Below are 8,146 nucleotides of genomic sequence, written 5' to 3'. Positions count from 1 at the left end.
ATATTCCTGGCAGAATCACTGTCTGAATCAAGGGGCTGTTACCAATAGGGTTTATAATAGAACATTGTATACTGAGACATTACTGCATTAAAATAGGTGTTAGCCAAGAGGTTGGTGTAGCAGTGAGTCAGATAATGACAACGAGTTGGAATGTTCACTAAAATTATAAATCACACAACACCAGGTTATAATCCAACAGGTATATTTGGAAGCATTAGCTTTCGGAGCTCTGCTCCTTCATCATAACTAACCGGGTGTTCTTCATCATACCTAACCGGGTTTTCTTCATCATACCTAACTTTGCCCACCCAGTCCAACAGCGACTCCTCCACATCATCACTAAAATTATAGCAGACGAACAAGCGATCTCTGATGCTAGTCTGGACTGAGTAGCAACTGGGAGCTCAAGTTGAGCAATTAATGAAGTGGAAAAATGTTACCTTACTACAGTAGAGGATTCTTTGTCTTATAGTTTCATGCCCACATCTGAGAGCTTGGGCTTAAGACAAACTAGTTGCAGAGAAGGCAAAGTCAAGAATGTCCTCAGCCTTAGGCTGCTTTAGAACATCTCTGTATTGCATATTAAAACTTGGCACAACTATATATGGTAATCTGAGGTCCTGGATACCAGTCTCCAATCTTTACGTTGCATTATTAAGACAATTCTCCACAAGTGCTTCAGTCTTCACTCACACTAATCTTCTAATTGATTAACTCGGCTCACACTGTGCTATTTATGCCAGTAGGCAGCAGCTCTGTAATGTCATTAGAAAGTTGCTCCTGGGTCCTAATGCCCTGGCTCAAATGAGGGCAATCTTCTCGCTCTGGCAAAATAGAGTGATCCCAGCAATTAACTACATTGCACTTCATGTGGAAGTGCATTTCTATGGACTTCTAAATGTCTGAAATTGACTTTTATTTTGCTTTTCTACACCTTTAATAATATTTTTCTACTTCATCATTCACACACAGGATGTGGGTATCGATGTTTAGGCCATCCCTAATTTCCTTTGAGACAATGGTGGTCAGCTACTTTCTAACTGAGTGGGTTGCTGGGGAATTTCAGAGAGTGGTTAGGAACTGTGGATCTGGAAGTTACATATTGACCAGACTGGTTAAGGTTAAAAAGCTTCCTTCCTTAAAGCGCACACTACCAAACCAAATATGTTTTTTATGATAACTTAGTTGATACATGGACACCATTAAAGATGCTAATTTATCATTTCAGGTTTCTTAATGGAATCTAAGTTCCACAGCCACAGCAGTGGGGACTAGGTTTCAAGTCTTGGGACCATTAGTCTTGTCTTTTGAATTTACTGTGCTCTTTTGATGGCACAATAACTTCAACTCAGTGTCTCTGTTCCTGTCATTGATCCCCCTGTGACTGAACAAGCCAATGTCTGGAGTATTCTAACCTGTGGATTACTGGTCCACTAATATAATTGTAACCTTAGCTCTCATCATTATTTTGATAAAACTTCCAATAAAAAACATGACACAGCTGTTCAATAATCAAGAATAAGTAATTTCTTTCAAAACATGAATTTTTTGGTTTGAATATCACCACACCATGATGTGGGAATGTTGACATGGTCAATCTTAGCACTAAGGTGATGGGACTTAAAAAAGAATGCTTTTCCATATTCGTTTCAACACATCAGTCTTTGATGTCATGATGCATTTTCTGTGTAGCTCCTTATCAAATGCTTTTTTGGAAAGAAAAGTGCTCTTTCTCTACAGGTTCCCCTTTATCTACCTTAGCAGTTACATACTCAAAAACCTTAATAAATTTGTCAAACACCGTTTCCCTTTTGTAAAACCATGTTGACCTTGTTTGATCACATTGATACTTTAAGTGCATTGTTAAGACTTCCTTAATAACAAATTCCAGCATTTTTCTGATGATTGATATCTGGTTAAGTGGGTTCTAATTCCTTCTTTGATGTGAAATTGCCAAGGTAAAATGGGAGTAATAGTCAATTGTGTTACTATTGTGGCATTCACTGGTAAGGTACATTCTTGTTGGGCAATGGCAAAAAAAAATCATTGAGTATTACACTAATCTATTATGCACACTGAATACTGGCAGATAAAATTAGCCATTCAGGATCCAGAACAAATTTGGATGGAAGATAATTAACGTAATGAATTACTCTTAACACGTAAGAGTCATTACCTTTCCCATGATAAACACCAGATTAATGGCAACAAAGGAAAACTGTGATTATGTTGAATATATTTATTGTATTTGTAGGTTTGCCTGTGTTGAAATTGCATTGATGCTGACTACAATACATGCCTTCACAAACTCACTTTTCTTTGTTGACTTTGCCTGTATGATCAAATGTGATCACTGGATCAAGCAACAATCCTGAGATGATGCTGTACTGTGGGAATTCTCTAGGTGAGACGTTAAAACCAACGATCCACAGTTCATTGTAGCAGAGCTCCTACCACAACAGGAAGTAAAACAGGAAGGTGCTCTACTGTTCTGGCCAATAACCAACATGGCATCAACATCAGTCGTGTTGGTGTCATTGCTGTATGTGGGGTCTTGCTGTTAGCACATTGGCTGCCCATTTTACAACAGTGATTATATGACTAAAGAGCTTCATCTGCTGTAATGTGTTTACGAACGTGGTGAAGATATGAAAGGCACTATACAAATGCAACTTTTCTTTTAGTCCTCTTTCTCTTAAAATCTGAAATTTGGTTTTACCTAAAATCTCTTAATTGACCTCATCTTCCTTCCCGCTCTTTTCCTGCTTCTGTTTTGCCAACATAAAATTGTTGCAAATATCTGAAAGGTTTACTGGATGAAAATAAATGTAGCAAACCTCAGTACCACTGAATGCATAACATTTGATACCAATAAGTGCAGTGACACACCTGGTGAATCCTTTATGAGATAGGGCAAGACCAACTCGTGGAGATTCTGCACAAGGTTAAACCTCAGGTTCAAGTCCTCACATGTCCTGCTCAACCAGTTATGGAGCAAAGCTTGAAATTAAGGTTTACATTTGTTTTTCTCTTCCTTTGATACCTTTGGTTAGGAACGTGAAACCATGAAAATTCTGCTGGGATGGCATATGAATAAACCATTGGTAGGCTTCTCATGAATGTACCCATTATAATATACAAAAGAGAAGATGAGTGAATTCTAGGCCTGTGTGCAGATTAAGCAAATACAGGTACAATGCAATGCATGTGAGGGAACATTATGAGTTGCATTGGACAGTTCAGGATATGCATTTCTAAAATTTTCCTATGTATGTTATATCTTTCTTTGAATTCATTTATTGCTTATTCCTAAATTAAATGTAAATATCCTGCAGCTGATTTCCTCACTTACAGTGCTATAGTCAACAGAATAAGAACAGAGCATATAGCACACACATATAGCATGATGTGGATGTCAGTTCCTGGGTTGGGGAGGTGGGAGGCTGGGGAGTTGTTGGACCCCAGTGGGTTGGTTCAGGACTGGGGAAGATGATGAAGCTGGAGGAAATGTACTTGTCTAAGTGTGAGGTAAATATGAGATCAGTTAAATAAAGATTTTTATTTATTCATTCATGGGATGTGGGTGTTACTAGCATTTATTGCCCAACCAAATTAGACCATGTATTTAGTGAACTAACTTGAGTAACTATTCTACTTAATTTCATTGGAACATTCCAAAGTTTCTGATTTAAATGGATACTTTTGGATTGTTCTAGGCATAAAGATATTCAAAACAATATTCCATGGCAATTTGTTCGAAGTGTGCCTTGATAGGAATCCCAATGGAATGACAGTATCTGGAAATCTCAAAATGTGGGCCAAAGTTTCATAACGATGACCTTTGATCAGAAGTGCTCCTCTGTATCTTTCATCAAGTATCTGAAATGTTTTTTTTTAAATTACAGAACTTTCTAGTTTTGGAAATGTTATCCTTACCTGATGGTACCAAAGCTCTGCATGATTTTGAATACCTCTATCAATCCTTTCTTTAGCAGTCTTTGCTCTCAGGAGAACAATCCAAGATGTTTGAACACTCTACATAAATACATTTCACAGTGCATCCTGAAAAATATACAACGCACAGTAGAACAGGATCTATGAAGTTTTAACTTGTATTCTATAAATCAGTAGCCATCCCCTGCCTTCCCAGCTTTACAACAGTGTTCCATTCTCAACTAAGCTATTTATCCATCTCCAGAGCATCAGTACTTGCATGTAAAAAAAGATAGAAGTCGTGCCGTGTATCATAATAAATATCTCTAGATGTCAGGCTGACCAGATCTATCATAAAACAAAAAAAAAGGAACAAGTCCCCTCGAAGTTGATCTCAGAAAGGCCTGTTGGATTAATATATTTGCTGTTGTTACTCCACACAAATACTGTCTGGACACAGCACTTCTCAATTGTCAACAACATGATTGTAAATCATGCTAAAGTAACAGAATGTGCATGTGAATATTGTGTACCAACAACGTGGAGGTCAGTTCAGATTGGACTATTACAAAGTCAAATTAAAACCAATAAAGGCATGCTATAAAATACGCATTAATTAATAATGGATATTTGGAAATAACCAACCCCATTACTCTCTTATTGAGTGATTCCCTTGACACTGTAAGGAGTGGGATTGTGCACTCTTATCATTGGATGTTTAAAACAAATAAAAATCCAGGAGGCACTTTGTCTACCAATTACAAACAAAAAGGATAAAATTATATTTTGGAAAATCCCTTTTTACTTGTTCAGTTAGTAGATGGCTGGAAGAGAAATGCTTCATATTCCGTCATGAGTATATGCAATGTTAATGAATCACTGATGAATAGAAATGTTGAATTTGTGAGAAACCCTTTATTGTCAATGATGATGATGATGCCAACACGATACACTTACATAAATGTTGGGTGGGAATAGCTTCAGATTCATCAGGGAAGTTCCAACAAAGGAATATATTTGGGAATCTCGTCTTCTTTGCCACATTTTCCCTGCTTCCTTCCTCCTCTGCTATTCTGCTGCAGGGGGGAACACTTCCTCCAGACCCAAGTACTTGTCTCATAACCACCTCCTTGTTCCATCATCACTTTTATTATTCAATGAATCCTGCCATCCATTCGCTGATCTTAAAAGCTGTTCATCTCTAACCTCTCTCTGTCCTGATAAGAGGTTGGCACCCTGAAATAATATCCCCCATTTTGCTCTCCACGGATGCTTTCTAGTCTGGTGTATGTTTCTAGAATGCTCTGCACTACATTCAGTTGACCTGTAATATATCTTCACTTCAAGCAGTTGCAAGAAACAGAAACAAGTCTGTCCCCACATTGCTAGTCCTGTTACATTCAAAAGAAATCAAAACAAAGATTTTCCCTGTAACAAGTTTTTTTTATTTATGCAGCACTCCCCCTCAATGTAATCTACTGATAGCTACATACAGGAAACAAGGTAGTTCATTTACGACAATAAAGAAGTCAACATTGTCATCACATTGAATAAGTAGTAAAAAATGAGGTCTGCAGATGCTGGAGATCACAGCTGAAAATGTGTTGCTGGTTAAAGCACAGCAGGTTAGGCAGCATCTCAGGAATAGGGAATTCGACGTTTCGAAGACCCTGATGAAGGGCTTATGCTCGAAACATCACATTGAATAGTAAATGCAACTGCTCAAACACTGTCTGCCCATTTTTATCAATAAAAAGTATATTTATATAACTCCTCCAACATAATAAAATGTCCTGAAGCACCATACTGAGGCATAATAAAACAATGTTTAATACCAAGGAGATATAAAGGTCAGATGACCCATAGCTTGGTCTAAGAGATGGATTTTAAGGAGTGTCTTAAAGGGAGGAAGTGAGGCAAAAAAGGTGGAGAGACCTACTGTCGGAATACTGGACCTTGGGGCCTAGGCTTCTGAAGACATCGCAACCAATGGCCTAAAGGCCAGAATCAGAGGAGCACAGATACTTCAAAGAATTATGGGATTGCAGGGGATTGCAGAGATACTGAGAAAGGTGAACTCATAGAAGGATTTGAAGTCAAAGATGAGAACTGTAGAATCAAGACATTGTTTGGCTGAGAGCCAACGTAGGCCAGCAAGCACAAGGCTGATAGGGAACACGTCTTGGTGCGAATTAAGATACGGGCAGTGGAGTTTTGGAATAAGCTCGAATTTTAGAGAATGCTGACAGAATATTAGAGTAGTCAAGTCTCAATGTAACAAATGCATGAATATAGGTTTCAGCAGTAGGCGAGCTGTGAACGGGAAGAACTCAGATGATGTTACTGAAATGGAAAGAGGCTGTCTTAGTAATGACACAAATAGGAGACCATCAGCTCATCCTAGGATTAAATGTGGTACTAAATCATACGTAATCTGATTTAATTATAAGTCTTAGATAAGTGTTTTCAGCATGGCTGTGATGTTCTGGTGCAATGGAAGGTTTTGGATTTTGCGCAGTGGACCTAAGATGGATCCTCTGCTGTTTCACTGTGAATCTTTTTAGATCCTAGTTGTAACCAACTCATACAAGTCAGACCCAGGTTTCGGTTCACAAAAATCTTGATTTGCATTTGGAACTTGTAGCTACTGTTTGGATATAAGAAATATTTTAGGGAGAAAGGCCAGCCTATACCAACCACATCAAAATGTCTCCAGCCCTGTCACACAACAGGTTTAGAATTTAGCCGCTGTTTATCAAGGGCAGCATTGATGGAAGGGACCAACTTGTCTGATTTTGTTTTAGGTGGTACTAATTAATGTGTGTCATGACAGTTGGCAAATTTTAACCGAACATCGAACATAGGACAGTACAGCACACAGGCCCTTCAGCCCTTGACGTTGTGTCAACCTTTTATCCTACTCTAAGATCAAACTAACCTACATATCCTTCGTTTTGGCAGTTTTCTAGGATCTCTCAATTGCTCTCAACGGGCCCACCTGATTGATATCCCCACCTTCCTCCTCTTGTCTCTCTTTCCCTCTTCTCATTATTCTTCTTTCTCTCACTTTGCTCCTTTCCTGTGGGGAGGTTTAGAAGACTGAGGGAAGATCAAATTGATGTGTTCAAGCTGATAAAAGGTGTGGATAAAATAGACATGGAGTGGATGCTTCCTCTTGTGGGGCATTCTAGGAAGAGAGGGCACTGTCTTAGGATAAGGGGTAGCAAATTTAATACAGAGTTGAGAAGAAACTACTTCTCCCAAAGGGTTGTGAATCTGTGGAATTCGCTCCCCCAAGGTGTGGTGGATGCTCAGACAGAGAGTAAATTTAAGGAGGAGTTTGACAGATTTTTAATTGGTGATGGTCTGAAGGGATATGGAAAGAAGGCAGGAACATGGGAGTGAGGAGCATATCAGCCATGATTGAATGGTGGAGCAAACTCGATGGGCCGAATAGCCAAATCTGCTCCGCTATCTAATCAACTTATAAATTTTGGACTAGGCGACACTGCTTTAATATAAGGGCATCTTCCATTTAAGATGCAGATCATATCAAATTGATTCTCAATGAAGATTGAGAGATTTTAGAAATCTCTCCGCTCAAGTGCACTGGAGAGGAGATGGGTCATTGAATATTTTCAAGGCACTGGTAGATAGATGCTTGACCAACAAGATTCTCCAATAATTACTGGGGGGAGGTGCAAATGTGACTTTGAGGCCAGAATAAGATCAGCCATAATCTCAGTGAATGGTAAAGTAGCCGAGAGGGGCCGAATGGCCTAGTCTTGTTACTAATTCATTACTCTTCCCAACCCTCCTCCTCTCATCCTTCCCTCCCTCTCTCTCTCACACACATTTATTTCTAACCATTATCGAGGAGAGGAGCACTTGATGTACTTCTCATTGCCTTACCAAGTGTCACAGTCACTGAGTTACAGGAAAACATTGCACAACGGGCTGGAGATACTTACCAAATTCTGGCAACATTTCATTTGGATCTTTAACCAACCACCACCCCTCGCGAAACAAAAGTCCTCACAGTTTCTCAATCCCGTTTTAATACTGTTGGCAAAGTCTTTAATATTTGGGAAAAGTGGAATTTTATGGCATTCATTTCTCACAACCCTCTCTGATTTCCACTGTATTGCAATGGTGTTCTTTCATTTGCAAACAATGTACTGTCAGGGCACTTCAGGGCTGAATAAAATCACAT

This window comes from Hemiscyllium ocellatum, chromosome 28 (assembly GCF_020745735.1).
Source record: "Hemiscyllium ocellatum isolate sHemOce1 chromosome 28, sHemOce1.pat.X.cur, whole genome shotgun sequence".
NCBI lineage: Eukaryota > Metazoa > Chordata > Chondrichthyes > Orectolobiformes > Hemiscylliidae > Hemiscyllium > Hemiscyllium ocellatum.
The sequence above is the reverse complement of the archived record's forward strand: the minus strand, read 5'-3'. Positions refer to the sequence as shown.